At 46.1% G+C, this 17,478-nt stretch overlaps 1 protein-coding gene across 6 annotated transcripts in view; it reads left to right on the top strand.

The window, feature by feature from the left end:
* Positions 1–17,478, top strand: part of DGCR2 (DiGeorge syndrome critical region gene 2) — a 1,169,540-nt gene that overhangs the window by 103,736 nt on the left and 1,048,326 nt on the right. The window lies entirely within an intron of this gene.

Raw genomic sequence — 17,478 nt, 5'->3', positions numbered from 1 at the left:
AATATTGGGAAGTGTCATTCGTGGCGTCAGGAGCTGGCCCCAGTTCAATCCTGTATTACAGGACGGGTCCGGGGTCGGTTCTTTGCGTCACTTTTCTTCATTTGCGGAAGACTTCACCAGCTACTTGTCTACCCCTACCACGACCTGGCTACCTCGGCACGCAAGACTCCTGGAGATACAGGTACGCCTCGTCCTCGGGACGCTCAACTTAACACCCCCCCCTGTACCCTTCAACTATGTGCCTTTTCACAACATATTACAGCGGGAATAACAAATGCCATGATAACACATGAAACAGAGTCCAACCATCACACCCTCCAAGCCATCTTGTCCGATTAATATCACCCAGGGGAGGGGGCCTCCCATCTTGGGAGTTGGGGGAGCCTGGGCGTGACCTCCTGTAGGTGATCCAGGTAGCTTCTGAAGGGGGCCCAGTAGTCCATCGGCGTGCTACCCTCATGTATTGAGGATGGGTACAGAGTCCCCCTCTTCTCACACATGGCCATGTAATTAATCTACTCCCATGAACAGAGCGCCTTACGCTGCGCCCAGGTTCTAGCAATCAAAGATCTGGCTACATGGAGGCCATTGATATTAATTTCAGCTCAGACTTTGTGCCCGGGACAGAAGAAGCGAGTAACCAAAGCTCCGGAGTATATGGTTTCTGGGAGTCTATTATTTTAGACATGGTTTCCTCAATTTTATCCCAAAAGGGTCGTATCTGCGGGCAGTTCCAGACAACATGGATGAAGTCGGCAATGGAGGAATGTAATTGAAAAGAAGCCGTGGATCCGGGCTGGGAAGTAGTACATCTGGTGAATACATTTTAAAATGTATTGGTCGTAGGCGGCTGTTCATAGAAACTTTACCTGTGTGTAGACAGATTTGTTTCCATTGGGCTTCAGTCAGCGCTTTCACCAATACAGCCTCCCATCTGACCCTAGAGGCACATATCTGATTCGTTTTCTGAGATCGAATGCATCTATATAGAACCAAGACAAGGTTACTCTTGGAGGGGGTGGAGTGGGCGGAAATAACATGTTCAAGGATTGGAGAAAAGGTGGGTGCTGCTGGAAAATTAGTCCATTTCGCCTTGATAGCCTCCCGTAGTCGGAAGTACCAAATCATCATAAAAACGGTACATTCACCCCTAGTCTTCAGGGCTTACCAGGTAATGAATCTCCCCTGTTGCAGAAGGTCACCCAGCGCGCTTACACCCAATCTCTCGAAGTGTTGTCGGAAGATATTCTCAAGTAAGGAGGATTCTGTTCGCCCGATATATAGCTAGGTCGGGAGAGAACCATCCCTCGCCCAGGCTTTCCCGCTGCAGCTTGCCCCATGCCCCCGGGTGATAGCAACTGGTTTTATCTCTGATTTTCCCTTGCTATTAGTGGAATCCGAGAGCAGGCCCATCATTCAGGTAGGTTATAGCTTTCTCAAGAGTAATGTGTAGAAGATCGGGAGTTGGGGACCATCACCATACTGAATATTGGGTCTTTGCTGCCAAGAAATAGGAATGCAAATCAGGATACTCTAGTCCGTCCTGCTCCTATGCCAATGTCAGGGTATTGTAGGAGATACTCGCCTGTCCCCCTACCCAAACCAAACTGGTCATGAGACCCCTGATACGGAACCAAAAGGTGGATGGGGGCCATGAGGGGACATTATTAAAGATATGTAAGAGTTTGGGAAGGACTACCATTTTGGCCAGGACCATGAAGGCCTCTTTTGAGGTAGGCAGGTGAATACATGCATCAACTTTGTTTTAGTTTCTCTAGGTTTTCCACGTAATTTACTCTCTAGAGTTTGGTCGGGGAAGGAGACACCAGCACACCTAAATATCGAATACCGTCGGGACACCAGCTAAAGGCATTGCCAATGTCCGGTGTTTAAGGCTTGACTTGTGCATAGGTGTCACTGGGATCAGAGATATCCTCGCCAGAGAATGTTGTTTCCGATTCTCCACCCTCCCCTAGCTCCTCACCTTCTTATTTCCTTTCCGTACCCTTCTCTCCTTTTCTTCTTGGTCACTCCTTTTTTTTGTGTATATAAGGACGGCCACGGAAGGAAGCCACTGTGCTACACGAAAAGGGTGCCCGGTGCCCCCCTCCGGGAACGCCAAAAAGGGGAAAAAGCCTGAAGGCACAAAAAACCCCTGAGCGACCCCTGAAATGTAGTCTTGAGATGGGGCCAGGCTGAAGAGATGGTCAGCGGAGAAATTCTGGAGGAGCTCCGGAGGAAGGCAGTCCAAAAGGTAATGGGTGATCACAGGGAGAAACCCAGTTCAAGAAAAGAGAACCAGGAGAAGTCGGCAGTCCAATAGCAGGCCAAGATCCGGTACACATGGAAGCAACAGAAGAAGGTGACCAAGCGGTAGAGTAGACAATCCGACAGGCCGGGGTCCGGTACACAGAGAATCCAGCAGGAAGATGAGAAGAAGCAAGGGAGGAGACTGGTACAGGAAGACAGAACAGAGAAAAGGTAAGGAACACAGAGAAGGAAGATGGGACGGGAGTTGGGCTAGAAGACTGGAAGGAGAGCAAGGGGGAAATGAGAGGAGCGGAAACAAACAGGGGGGGGGGGAGAAGCTCAGAGCAATGAGGAGCAGGCAAGTAAGAGGACCGACAGAGAAAATACACGAGCGTGAAAGCTGCGAAAAGCACAGAGCGTAGAACACTCTCGGAAAAGGAAACCGGAAGCGTTGCAACGTGTCCACGATCCGGAAGCTGGAAGCTTTAAGCTTCCGAGTCGCGTCAGCGCACAACACTAGAACGGTGCTAAAGGAGAACGTGACGGGTGAGCGGCGCGTGTGACGGGCTAGTATCTGCGCCGCCAGCGGCTCCACAGGCTCCACCCGCCGTATGCCCCCTCCTTATGGCTCCTCCCCCTGGTTTACCTGGATGAAATAAATGAATGAAATTTTCGTTGCGCAGCAAGGAAGGGGCTGTAATATGGGAGATGGGTTCCCAGGTGTTCTCCGAGGATGGGAAGCCTTTCCATTGTACCAAATATTCCAATTTGCCTCTGCGGTACCTGGAGTCGCAAATCTGAGCTACCTCATGTTCCTCCTGAGTGGAAGCCAAAGGCATAGTGACTCTCTCAGTTTGACGAGTCCAGGTGTCGACATGAAAGTCTTTTAGCTGTGATGAATGGAAGACCGGATGGACCCGGTTAAGGCTGGTTGGAAGTTTGAGATGAAAGGCCACAGGGTTGATTTTTTTTTTTTTTTTTTTTTGTATAATCTTGAAGGGCCCTAAGAACTTAGGAGAAAGCTTGGATGGATGGGCCCATCGTGGGAGGTATCTCGTGGAAAGCATAACTTGAGATCCCACTCCCCAGCCAGGGACAGGTTGACAGTGTTTATTGGCTTGAGACCGGTATCGATCTTGCGCTGCCCTAAGGCTTTCCCCTGCCTTCTTATGTATTTCTCTAAGGAGAGTGAGAGGAATCAACATATGGCACGTTGGTAGAGAGACAGGAGATAGGAAGAATAGCCCGAGGATGGTACCCATAGGTACAGAAAAAAGGACTGAACCCTAGAGCAGAATGTAGAGGGTTATTGTAGGAGAATTCAGCCAAAGCCAATAACGAGCACCAATTGTCCTGCTGGGAGTTGGCAAAGCACCTCAGGTATTGTTCAAGAGTTCCATTTAGCCGCTCAGTTTGTCCATTGGACTGCGGGTGAAAACCCGAAGTGAGAGCTCTTTCAATACCCAGCCGCTCACAGAGGGCTTTCCAAAAGCGGGAGGTGTATTGACTGCCCCTGTCGGAGATGATTTTAGAGGGCATTCCGTGCAATCTGAAGTTATCTTGGAGGAACACTTCAGCCATTCTGGTGGCTGTAGGGATTCCGGGCAAAGGGGAAAAGTGAGCCATCTTGGAATATGAATCTACTACCACCATAATACATGTGCATCCCTGAGAAATGGGCAGATCCACTATGAAATCGGTTGAAACAGAGCTCCAAGGGCCTTCAGGTACTGCACAAGATTCAAGTAATCCGATCGGTCGTTGGCGGGAAGACTTGCTTCGAAGACAGACGATACAAGACTGGACATAATGATCCACATCCTCCTTCATTCTCGGCCAGTAGAAGTGTCGTTGTAGATACTCAAGGGTGCCTGTTCCGCCTCGATGGCCTGCAAGTTTAGAGTCATGACACCAGCTCAAGGCCTTCTTGCGAAAGGCGGGCATGGGTAAGTAGAGTCTGTCCTTTACCAAGTAGAAACCATCTCTTATTTCATACGCCAGATCCTTAGGATGTCTCTCAACCTCAAAACGCCCTCCCGACTCTTCCTTTACTGTCTGAGAAACGTGGAAACCACTCCGATACACTTGGGTTGAGGAAACATACGTTCAGGAGGAGAGTCTGATTCTGGTGAATAATAACGACGATGTGAAAGAGAATCTGCCAGCACATTCAATCTCCCAGGGATGTAAGTGATGTGGAAATCAAATTGGGCGAAGAAATGAGCCCAACGGGCCTGTCGAGTGTTATAACACTCGAATTGCTTCAGGACCTGCAGGTTCTTATGGTCAGTCTGGATGGTAAATGGATGTCTGCCTCCCTGAAGGAGATGACACCATTCACACATGCAGATTTCATGGCATTCACGTACGATTACAGAGTAGTTTCTTTGACTGTCGTTAAGAGTCTTCGAGAAGTATACGACTGGATGCTCTACTCCCTGAATTTCTTGGAGTAGGACAGCTCCTATGGCTGCTGATGAGGCGTCTGTTTCAAGGACGAAGGGCAGATCTTGATCCGGCTGTAGTAAGATGGGTGCAGTGCAAAATGCATTCTTAAGGTCTTTAAAGCTGTCTTCGGCCCCAGCAGACCATCTGAATGGGTTCGAGGACTTCTTGAGAAGTGAAGTAATGGGTAGGATCTACTGAGAAAAATTAGAAATGAACCTCCGATAAAAGTTAGCCAAACCCAAGAACCTTTGGATTTCTTTTACCGAAGAGGGTGAAGGCCATTCTAGTATGGAAGACACTTTGTTGGGATCCATTGAAATACCCTGGTTATACAGGATAAACCCCAGATAGGGGTTAGACGAAGCTGAAAACACACAATTAGGGAGTTTGACCGATAGATGGTTATCTCGAAGTCTTCGAAAAACCTCCTTGACATGGCCTTTGTGTTCTTCAGGACTGCTGGAGTATACTAGGATATCGTCGAGATATACTAGAGTGGTTTGGCATAACAAATCGGAAAACAGTCTGTCCATAAAACGTTGAAAAACTGAAGGTGCATTCACCAACCTGAACAGCATCACTTGATATTCAAAGAGTCCGAACGAAGTCCGGAAGGCAGTTTTCCATTTGTCTCCTTGCTGTATGCGGAGAAGGTGGTAGGCGTTTCTCAAATCAAGTTTGGTAAAAATCTTGGCTCCGTGGACAGCTTGTAGGATTTCTGTTATCAAAGGCATAGGATATCAATCCTTCACTGTGACCTTATTAAGGCCTCTATAGTCAATGCATGGCCTCAATTCCTTGGATTCCTTCTTGGAAATAAAAAACATGGAGGCCCCTGCGGGAGACTTTGAAGGTCTTATGAGGCCATTGGCCATGTTGCTGTCCAAATATTCCGAGATATTGTTTCTTCTCTAATGACAATGGAAACATTCTGCAGAATGGTACAAGAGCTCCCGGAGTTAATTCAATGCTACAATCCTCAGTAGTTACAGAGAAGAACTACCTCTGTAACTACCTCCGTAAACTCCTTTAGGTAATGGGGCAAGGAATGGACGGTCTTGGTCTCACAGCTGTTAGTAGTCTTGACAGTTTCAAATTTTGGTTCGGGTAAACACTCAGATTTGCAATAGGTGGACTGACAATTCAGTAAGTTTCTTGACCAGTCAATATTGGGGTTGTGCTTGCGTAGCCAGCATATTCCCAGGAGATGGGGAAGTGTGCGGCTCTGATGATGTCAAAAACGATCCTTTCAGAGTGTTGTTGTATCGAAAAGGTAAGTTCTTCTGTGGTGTGGGTGATCAAGCCAGAGCTCAATGGTTCACCGTCCACCCCTTCTTTCTGGTCTTCTTGTTTGGCAATTCTTTTAACACCCTTTTGTTCAGCCCATTGGGTATCTATGAAATAGCCAGCTGCCCCACAATCCAGTAGAGCCAAGGTAGTCACTTCAGTTGACTCTAATTTAAGAGTAACCGCGAGAACCATCAAACGGCAGTCCTCAGAGACTTCTGACAAGGAGACAGATAGAGGAGCATAAGGACTTGGACCAGCCCCTTGGTAGTGAGTCCCAACACTTACCGAGGGCGAGCGTTTCCCGACCTCCTGGGTGGAACACCTGGACAGTCTCGTAACATATGTGTAGATGCCCCGCAATACATGCACAGGCCGCCATCCCTGCGCCGTTTGCGTTCCTCTGGTGTGAGCGGGGCTCGAGTTGTTCCAATCTGCATTGGCTCTTCCTTGGTGGTTCGTGGGAAGGGTACGACTGCGACCTGTTTAAAGGCGGTAATGTACGTCAGCAGATCTTGATATCCGGCAAGGAAATTCAGAAGATCTTCTGATGCCAAGAAAGTGCTTTCTGTATGCAGAAAGGTCCGCTGCATCAAAGCTTTGAACGTGTCAAAGTCCTGCAGGACTGGGTCAGGCTGGTTCACAAGCGGAGTGGCCAATGCAAGGGCATTACCTGTCATATGAGTGATCATAAGCCCCACCTTTGCGTGGTCAGAGGCAAAGGTTTGGGGGCGAAATGAGAAGTGTAAATTGCAGGCATCCAAGAACTCTTTGACCCTTTTTGGTGTGCCATCAAACTTGCCCGACACAAGGGGAAGCAGTGGAAAGTCAGTCGAGGGTCGTTCTCTCTGTCATCCTTTGCTGTAGGGCGGCATTAGCGGCCTTTAGATTCTGCATCTCCACGTTTAGACTCTGAACTGCTGCTACAAGTTCTTGTACTTGCTGCGGGGTAGCCATCGTGATCTCACTCTTTTGGCGATGCAAACTGAGACTGGGATCAGAGATATCCTTGTCAGAGAACGTTGTTTCTGATTCTCCACCCTCCCCTAGCTCCTCACCTTCTTTCCTTTCCGTACCGTTCTCTCCTTTTCTTCTTGGTCGCTCCTTTTTTTGTTGTGTGTATATAAGGACGGCCACGGAAGGAAGCCACCGTGCTACCCGAAAAGGCTGCCCGGGGCCCCCCCTCCAGGAACGCCAAAAAAGGGGGGAAAAAGCCCAAAGGCACAAAAAACCCCTGAGATGTAGTCTTGAGACGAGGCCAGGCTGAAGAGATGGTCAGCAGAGAAATTCTGGAGGAGGGAGGCAGTCCAAAAGGTAATGGGTGATCACTGGGAGAAACCCAGTTCAAGAAAAGGGAACCAGGAGAAGTCGGCAGTCCAATAGCAGGCCAAGATCCGGTACACAGGGAAGCAACAGAAGAAGGTGACCAATCGGTAGAGTAGACAACCCGAAATCAACAGGCCGGGGTCCGGTACACAGAGAATCCAGCAGGAAGATGAGCGGAAGCAAGGGAGGAGACTGGTACAGGAAGACAGAAGGGAGAAAAGGTAAGGAACACAGAGAGAAGGAAGATGAGACGGGGGTGGGCTAGAAGACTGGAAGGAGAGCAAGGGGGAAATGAGAGGAGCGGAAACAAACAGGGGGGAAAAAGCTCAGAGCAATGAGGAGCAGGCAAGTAAGAGAGGAGGAACGGAACCCGATAGGGATCGGGGACTGACAGAGAAAATACACAAGCATGAAAGCTGCGAAAAGCACAAAGCGTAGAGCATTCTCGGAAAAGGAAACCGGAAGCGCTGCAACACGTCCGCGATCCGGAAGCAGGAGGCTTTAAGCTTCCGAGTCGCGTCAGTGTGCAACACTAGAACGGTGCTAAATGAGAACGTGACGGGTGAGCGGAGCGTGTGACGGGCTAGTTTCTGCGCCGCCAGCGGCTCCACAGGCTCAACCCGCCTTGCGGCATGACAATAGGCCCGAATGGGGGACCCATGAGCTTAGCGAGTACAAGATTGAGATCCAAACCTGGCGGTGGGTTAGAAATTGGAGGCTGAAGTCTTTTTTTTTACCCGTCCATAAAAGCCTTAATGATTGGAATTTTCCACAATGATACCTTATTCTGAGGTGGTTTATGTTGATAAAGCCGCCAGGGGCACCTTTTATAGAGTTGAATTCTAACCCTGAGTCTAACAAGAGGAGCATATAGTTTAGAATGTGGGATGGAGTACATTCTACATGGTTTATTTGTTTAGACTGGCACCAGATTACAAATCTTCTCCACTTGTCGAAATATCAGACTTTCATATCCAGTGTTGCCATGTAATCTCCCCGTTTTAGCAGGGGAATTATATCTTGTAGTATTTTCATGCAGAATTTTGTGGCTTTACATGGATCTTTTTTTGGCACAAGGAAGTAGGTTGAATAAATATCCTTGTTTACCCTGTTGGACAGCACAATCTCTATGGCGTCCTTCAGAAGCAACGCGTTGACTAAAGTAGTAGCCCTCTCCTTGCTCTCTGAGGGGAACAGGCTCCACCCCCCTGAGGTCTAGAGGTTTCTGTACCTCTGCTCTGAGGGAGGGCGACCCAGTCTGCTGGAAGGGTTGAATGGTGGGGTAGCTGGGAGGAGCAAGCGGAAGCTCACCAGAGCTATTGACGAAACCTATCTGTCTTCGGTGATGGCCTGCCACGCCTCCAGATGAGACGCAATTCGTCCTCCCACCAGAGTCTCGTGCGACCGACAAATATCATTTGGATGATTTGTCAGCAGGGAGATTACCTGTCCCTGGAGGGGAGGCTGATGGCCGAGAGAAGAACTGGCCACATTGCAGCTGCTGCTTACGGCAGCGGGCCCGCCAACCAGAGCCCCACATCGGCGCGCAGAGCGATCCTGAAAACCCCTGAATCCAGAGAAGGACAGAGTTTGGGATCCTGACCTGTGTATAAAGAGCCTTAGCTGGAGTATTTTCACCAGGACCGTTAAACACTTGGCTGAGTGCTCGCCTTAGTCTTCGTCAGTTCCTCATCTGTGGAGGAATGGAACAATTCCTTACCATCAAAAGGAAGATACAGCACCTTGTCCTGCACTTCATTTGAGAACTTCATAGCATGGAGCCACGCTTGGCAGGAGATGTCAACCCAGACCATAAGGCCTCGAGGGGATGTATCTACGTGGTGTGCCGTAGTCTCCAGTATATCCTGTGTCAACACTCCAGCGTCTGGCAAACAGGCTTAGAATTCCTCCAGCGTATCCGCAGGAATACATTCCTGGAAATCGGCAGGCTCCCTCCACAGCTTGACATTGGCCACCGCCATTAGTTGGAGCGCCAAATTGGAACAATACTTTCTTGCCAATGGCGTCAAGAAGTTTGTCCTCCTTGGAGAGGATTTGGGCTGCTGTGGTGGAGGATGTAGAGGCCATCTTGGACTGGAGGGTGGCTGCTGCCACCACAGTCAACGATGGGAGCGGACAAACCGACCAAAAATGTGTCCTCCAAGGTACGAAGCTTGTATCGAGCGTCAATCCTCTTGTTGAGATGCTGCCCGGAATGAGGTTTTCCCAGAGCTTGCAGGCCTCAGCCAAGACGTCCTCCTGGAGCAACAGGCCGGTACGTTTCATGATTATTGAGGAGGTTCCTAGAATAGCCCCCAAAAAGAACTGGTCATCTGCTTACCATTCCTGGATGGTGGGTAAGCAACATAGTGTTGTGGGTAGGGATAGATAGTTATTTCCTGACTACCAAACATGGCCGCCTAGTTCTCCTGATTGCTGCAGTGTATATCTAGGCGTTTGCACTCTGTTCCTATTTAAGCCCCTCCCCTGGAGTGCACCACGCTTTGCGTCGTTCTGCCTTGCAGTTAACGCTTACAGCGGTTCTGTCACAGTTCTAGTCAGCCCCTTAATATCAATTCCAATTAGTTCCTATGCTTTTATACAGCGGTCCACTTTAGAATCCTCTCGCGCTGTTGGTCACCAAGTCCAGTCACAGGAATTCATTCCATAAAATTCCATTTCCCTGTCACGGCAAGTTGTGCCCCTTCCGAACGCTTCATTCCTGTCAGAAGCCTCTACACAGCAAGTATCATTATCCTCACTGTATGTCATGCAGTTGAAGTTCGAATGTAAATACATTGTTGTTGCGCGTATTTTCTGAGGTGTTTTCTTATATTCCTCATAGTGCGGTGAACGTGTCTACAGTACACGAGTCACGCTTACCATTCATATGCAACAGGTGCGCACCTCCCAATCGCAGTTAATTCAGCCTCCTTTGTTCTGAAAACCCAGGGTAGGGCTCCGCTGGTTCATGGAGGTTGCTGTTTAGCTTTTGTAATTTCCACATTAGAACAGTTCTCAGTAATATCTGTTTTCCTTAACGCTTCCTGGTAAAATAGTAAAGTCATTACTGTGGCCTCTTGGTTAACACCCAGATCACATATGCTTATTGTGTTAGCAACCCTTAACTCATTAGGAATTCCAATCCATTCATTCTTTAAACCATATTAACTAGTGCTCTCACTCCCTGACTTGTGCACTTCCTTATAGTTTATGTGGTATTCCCTGTCACTACAGTGCTATTCTCACTTTCTGCCCTGCAATATAGATATTAAAATAACCAAGAGCACCATATCTCTTCATCTGCCATAAGAAGACGTCATCCAGGAATTACACTCTTCAGAACAAGAGTCCCTGCTCAGAAGCAGGATGGAGAGCCCACCAAAAAAATAACATAAGGTAAAGTTAGAGAGAGGGAGTGTCTTGAATGTAAAATAGAAAGCTGGGTTGCTGTTGCTACAACCTAGAGTTTGGGAATTCCACACTAAGGACCTTTTCTGTGTATTATTATAGGAAAATTGTCACAGTATTGAAGAAGTCATTAGAGAATAGATACATCGCTGGCTTAGAGCCCATAAGAAAATAGTTCTGTGTGCATGTCCCCGCAGAGTCCAGGTAAGCGTTACAGTGTGCTCCAGAGGTGAAACAGTAAAGGCTCCAGAAAGCACCCCCCATCACTGTCCTGGTCCTCATCCAGTTAAGCAGAAGCAGAGGACTGATCCGCTGCACGTGGCGCCTCAGGCCCTAACGTGTTTGGCAGATCACCCAACGTCTTTTCTGTCGGTGAAAGCGGAGGCAGAGGAGGAAGTGGTGGAGGAGATCCTGCAGGTAGAGGGGGAGGATGTGGCACCACAGAAGCAGGAGGCGGTACAGGAGGTCTAGGGTAGATTGCCCTAAACAGATCTTTAAAGTACTCCTTCATGGGATCAGAATGCATGAGTGTCTGAAATGTCCCAAAAAATGCATCCTCGGACGAAGGTCTAGGCGCTGGAGTGGCCAGAGGCCGCTCGGAAGGGGCATACCGCCATGAACGCAAGGAGGATGGTTGCCAATTGGGTCCACATAGATCAGGGGTGCGGAACCTGGAGGGAGTGAGACTGTATGAGGCAGCGGTGCCCGAGCTCACCAATCGATTGAAGGGCGGAACGGGTTCTTGTTATCCACTTGGTGTGGAAAAGGCTGCCCTGCCCCAAAAGGAGTCCCCCGCCCCCCTCCCCCCACCTCCAGGCCCCCAGCACCAGCCGTAGTGAACGTTGGTGTAAGAGGTAGTCAAAATGGCCGCCGTAGTCTGCAGAGGTTGGGCTGCCATTTTGTCGACACCTGAGGTGAACTGCGTCACAGGAGAAAGTGAGGCAATGGTCTCCTCAGGGGAGTCCGGGGGCCTTATATGACATTTTAGCCTTGAAGAAGGGACCCTCAGAAGAGCTGGTACTGGCAGATGTAGGGTGTTTACTCGACACCTTAGGGATTGCCTCAGAATTCACCTCCGGTGGAGGAACCTTGGCAGAGCCGGTACTCGAAGGCCTATGGTGCCTGACCACCTTCTTTGGGCCCTCGACAGAACTGGTACCACCACGCCCCTGAGCGCCGGAAGGTTGTGGGATGTACTTTACTGCCAGGACCCTCAAAGAGGATCCCTCAATTCTGCCGGTATTGGATTTGGCCCCAAGAAGGTGTACCTCTGGGGGGAATCCGGGACGTTTAGCTCCCTTAAGAGGGGCCTTGAGCCGAGACTCTTTGTGGAAAGCTCGGGAAACTGAGACCTCCTGAGCCACAGAAGAACTGGGCTCAACTTTAGCCCCCAAACGGGGAACATCGGAAGAATGTCCGGTTTTGGCCAGGCACTGCGGGAACCCTCGGAGGAAGCTCTGGTGCGCCTATTCGGCCCCTTGTGGGACACCACTGCTAGAAGAGCTACTTGCGCCTCTCCCGATCCTGGAAGACCCCGGGAAGGAGTCCCCTGGCCAGGGCACCCTAAAAAGGAAAGAACTCACTGGGCGTTTCTTTTTCTCGTTCCTCCACCACATTTGCAGCTCATCGACAAGTTGAAACATCTCCTCCCAGTGGACAAGACAACGCTGGAGTGGCCGGACGGAAAGGGAGTCGCAAAAAAAGCAAAGAGTCCCAACAGTGTTCTGGGTTTAGACACTCTAGGCACAGAGAGTGGGGATCCGCCCTTGCGAAACGGCGTTCGCAGGATGAGCAGGACATAACTCCCAGATGCTCCGGCATGAACGGAGGACAAGATGACTGTGGAACTAGAGCAGGAAGGAAGGACAAAGGGAATAAAAGAAGAAATTCACACACATGCTTGTGTGTCCAGCCCCGACCGCACAGAGAAAATGATTGATGGGCGATGCATGGGGCAGAGTTTAGGAGGGCAGGGTTACGGCGGGCAGGGTTACGGCCACATGCTGTGGATCTGCATAAAAATAAAAGGACAAAACATTTAATGTTTTGATGCTTTTTGACAAAAGCGCTTCGGTCCTGTCCCGAAGGATGGAATGTCCCACAAGTATGGAGGAAAGGGAACGGGACATAGGATTATAACTGTTTCTAGAGTGGGATGTATGGTAGGGACAAGTGTGCTAAAGAATTGCACTTGTATTACTGAATCTTATCGTTTTTTTATTGTATGTATTGTGTGATATGTAATATGAATTGGTTACATTTTATATAAAGTTGTGTAAATTTGAAAGGTTGTGATGAACAACCAAAACAAAAAAAGGAATGAAATGTTACAAATATTTGGGGATCTGCTTCGACAACAAAATGAAATGGGAGGTACAATGGGATGAAGTGAAAATAAAATTGTATCATGCTATTCGACTTTTTGTTGGGAATCAAGGAGGTTGCTCCAAAAAGATAATCTTATTGTTGAACATGGTCAAGATAGTTCCTTGAATACTCTGGAATTTAAATCTGTGGAGCAAGCTTTGGCACAGAATTATCCAAACTAGAGGCCAACATATTGTGAATATTATTCAGAATGCCCAAAACATTGCCATTTGAATACCTATCCATTGAAATTAATCTTATGAGCATAGCTGCTAGAACAGAATATAAACTTAAAACCAGCTATGAATCTCTGCTAAAATTAGACAATGACACTATCATGGTTGAGGTAATGCAAGCATATATAACTATAAATGCACATGAATCTTTTGGCCGTTTAGGGATTATGAGAGCCAAACACTGCAGGTGTGTTCAAAATAATGGGGTTTGTCAGGGGTACCACTTCCTATGTCTGCAACCTAATATTAATATCCGTAGGGACGTGTCGCATTGGTGTGGGGGAATATGGAGGCACCAAAACTCCTACCTCCTTGGTTAATTGAGTAGAAGAGGTTACCACACTAACTGCGGTACACTGTTTAGATTTTCTGTTTTCCAAGTAAATTGTATTGTAAAAGAAATGAAACCAATGTTGTGGTGCCTTGGGGTTTACATGTGTTTCGGCTTCACACAAGCCTTTCTCAAAACAATTAGGGCATAAATTCCAGTTCCATGTTCTAGTCACATGTCCAATACATTGATAGACCAAAAATAGTGAAGCAAAAATAATACATGTATTCATTCATTGGAGCACACGTAGAGAGACCGAGAAAAGGGTTGGGGATAATGGTTGGAACAATGGGGTTTGACAAGTTTGAAAAGAGAAAACAATTTGAAAAAAATATAATGTATGAGCACAAATACATGACAATCCAAGAAAATGGGAGAAAAGGGAAAGAAAAAACAAAAAGAAAATCTTGGTCAACACAAATATTCACTTGCTAAGTTTTGAGCAAACAAAGTACATAGCAATCAAACACTCCATAATAAATAGTATTCAATATTCCTTTACACTGTCTAAGAAACGTTAAATAGGCTAAATTGTGCTATATTGCACCTCTTACATTGTTTAATAGACTTATTCTTGAGCATGTCTCAGTTGGTAATTGGTGCCAAAGTAGAATGATGTCTTAGTACGATACATAGTCATAACAAATTAGTTCAAAATTAAGTAATAAATAATAACCATGTATACTCTTACCAAAGCTTTATAGTTCATGTGGCAGAGAAATCCCAAAATCACGGGATAATCCCACCTAAAACAAAATAAAAGGTCATCTCTAACTTGCTATTCAATGGATCCTACATCTGGAAAGGCCCCCCACCCCGTGATCATGCGGTACATATTTTGACATTAATCATTAGGTCAATTAAAATCTACTATCCGCATTGATAACTATATTCAAGATGGCCTTATACTAGCTCTATCATTTGTTGGGCTTTTAATCACAAATCTCTGGTTTCCCTGCCCGGTAGTTACATGTAAAACGGGTAAAATGAATATAAAGCCTAAAGCGGTTCCGATTTTTAAGTTGCGGTCCCTCAATAAGTGCGGAAGCTTGTCCGTGTGCAAAGTCTGTCTGGTGTGCCAATTCTGCAGTTCCCTGCATCGATGACAGTAAACATTCATGCCAATTCCGAATCACTTAAGGAAGGTGCTCCCTCCAAATTGTGCGGATACTCATTCGTATGCAAAAGCATTGTCGTGAATTCAAAAATGTTCCCTGTTAGGTGTAAAAGTGTCCCCCGTGACTCACCATAAGAAAGAAAGCTATGGTCTCCGCATCGGCTGTGCAGTTTTTGAACGCCAGCCTGCGGGTCCCTAGTTTGTGTATACTTGGGTCGTCATGATGACCTATGTAGTCCTTCCTCCGTTGCCCATCTTAATCTAGCGCCATATTGGAAAGGTGTTCAAAGACTATGCAATAATCCACATCTGCATATACTACGCGCATGGTAAAAGGCTGTTGCCACTCACATAAATAATTTCAGAGTAAATAGCACCATGTAGCCAATATAAAGGATAAGTTGGTAAAGGAATGTGTGAGTTAATGATTGTAAAGGTGATCCTGAAGTCTTGGCTGTGCATAATTTCAGTTATATGTACCATACTAAAACACATTTATGGGCAAATGGCAAAGGATCCCCTAAGGGTAAATCAATTGACCGGAGAGGGTCATATATTACTATTTGGATCGAGTGCGCAAATTATATGAATACCATATGCAAACCTGATGTGTGCAACATCTAATGTTCATTATACCAACTGAACATAATCAAGGTAGTCCTACTAAATATAATTATGTCAATTCAATGACAAAGTCCTGAATTAGAAACTTGGTGCATTTGAGTTCCCTGCTACCCATTTAATGATAACCTCTGATATCCTCAGTTTGACATTCTGACAATATAGTTGCTGCAATCAGCATTGTGCACAATGGCGTGCATTCCTGTAGTCCTCAGACATCTATCTGACAAAACATATTATACAAAGAATGCAAGAGAATCATCCTGACTTGACCTTTTGAAAAATGGAAATAGTCACAATCACAGTGTAATGAAATCATTATACATTGTACTCCGAGAAAGTGCACCATCTCATTGTCCTTGGTTTTTGTCCAAATTCAATCGTTCTGAATTTACACATAAGTCTTGATTCCGCCTGTCTCAATACTTGATCTAAATTTCCACCTCTTCTTCCCAGTTTCACCTTTTGGAGTCCAATGAATTTAAGATCCTGTTTATTGTCCATCAGATGTTTAAGCTGCCAATGTTGAGCCAAGGGTAAGGACACATCTTGGCTGCCGATTGATGAAAAGTGTTCTTGAATACGGGTTCTAACTTCGCTTATCGTGCTACCAATGTATACAAGTGTACATGTACAAATGATAGCGCAAACTATATACTTAGATTTACAGTTTATGTTCTCATTAATATTCATCCGTGTTCCTCTTGCATCTTCAAATACCTTGGTGGTTACATGAGCATAGTGACCCATAGTAGAGGTGCTGCATTTTCGAAAGCCCGACACTCCAGTATCGAGCCAAGTTCTTTTTGGATTCTTGGTATTCTTCCGGAAGTAATGAAGGACTGAGAGTCATTTTAATTGTGTAGTTTTTCTGTATGTGATCCTTGGTTGATTTCCCCCAATATATTTAGTTAAATGTGGATGCAATTTAAGAAGGTGCCAATTCTGGCTAAGGATTTTTCTCAGTTCTATGTTGTTCCTACTGTATGTAGTAATGAAGTTGACCGTTTCCGATTCCTGATTTCCTGTATTCGTTTTGGGCATTAAGGTTTGCTCCCTCGTCATGTTTTTGGCTTTCTGGCTGGCTGCTTTAATGCATGCTTTAGAGTAACCCCTCTGCTTAAATTGTACTTCCAACAATTCACGCTCTGCCATGGTGGACTGGTGTGATAGAACCATAGTGTCAAGGACTATCCACTTTAACATAGAAATATAAGCTTAAATTGGCAATTCTCTCTTATTATACAGAATGTGATCTTGTCCAGTTATCCACCAATAAAAGTGGTGCTTTCATACAAGTCCTGCAATCCCATCCTACTACGCCTGGTTTTATATCTGCCGTCCCAAATGGTATCACTGCCAGAGAATATGTTAAAGTTCAATTTTTCAGGAGTACTGGAAATTTATAGGAACAAGATATGACATTCCATATAGGGAGCGTTTATGCAGACTGTGCGGTGAGTAAATGATTGAATCGACTGAACACATTGAGCTACTGCAAAAGCTTTAACGCTCTGCGTAATGAATGCATGAAAAAGTATAGTAACAAAAATTGGGAGGAGGATACCAAAATAAAATGCAACCGTTTGAGGGAAATTATATTAATTTGATGTATTTTATGACATTTTTTTCTACAAGTATTGAAATGTTAACCAAAATTTTCCGATGGGATATATTAATGTTATATCTTGGAATGATGTATGTCTTTTCTGTGAAAAGTTTTATCATTTAACACTGTTTTTTATTGTACTGTATTTATATACAAAGCTATTCCAAGCTGTAAGGATATTATGAATAAATATTAACATATAATATGCAATTTATTTTCATGTATTCTATTATCCCCATTAGATTAAAAATGCATTTAATTCCCAAAAGCAACATTAAATAAGGAATTGGCCACTTGCCATAAATTCATAATAGCAATTATTAATGGTATAGTGGTGCCCACGCATAAATCCACCCCAAAAAGAAGGGGAGGGTTTCTGAGATTTGATTGTCTGAAGGAACCAAGAAATTGAATACATTCCTTCTCGAGACATAGTTCTTGCGTAAGGATATGCATTGGGGTTTCTATTTTACTT

This window comes from Ambystoma mexicanum, chromosome 10 (genome assembly GCF_040938575.1).
Source record: "Ambystoma mexicanum isolate Mex_15411 chromosome 10, UKY_AmexF1_1, whole genome shotgun sequence".
NCBI classification, from domain to species: domain Eukaryota; kingdom Metazoa; phylum Chordata; class Amphibia; order Caudata; family Ambystomatidae; genus Ambystoma; species Ambystoma mexicanum.
This window is presented reverse-complemented; position numbering and strand designations above follow the sequence as displayed.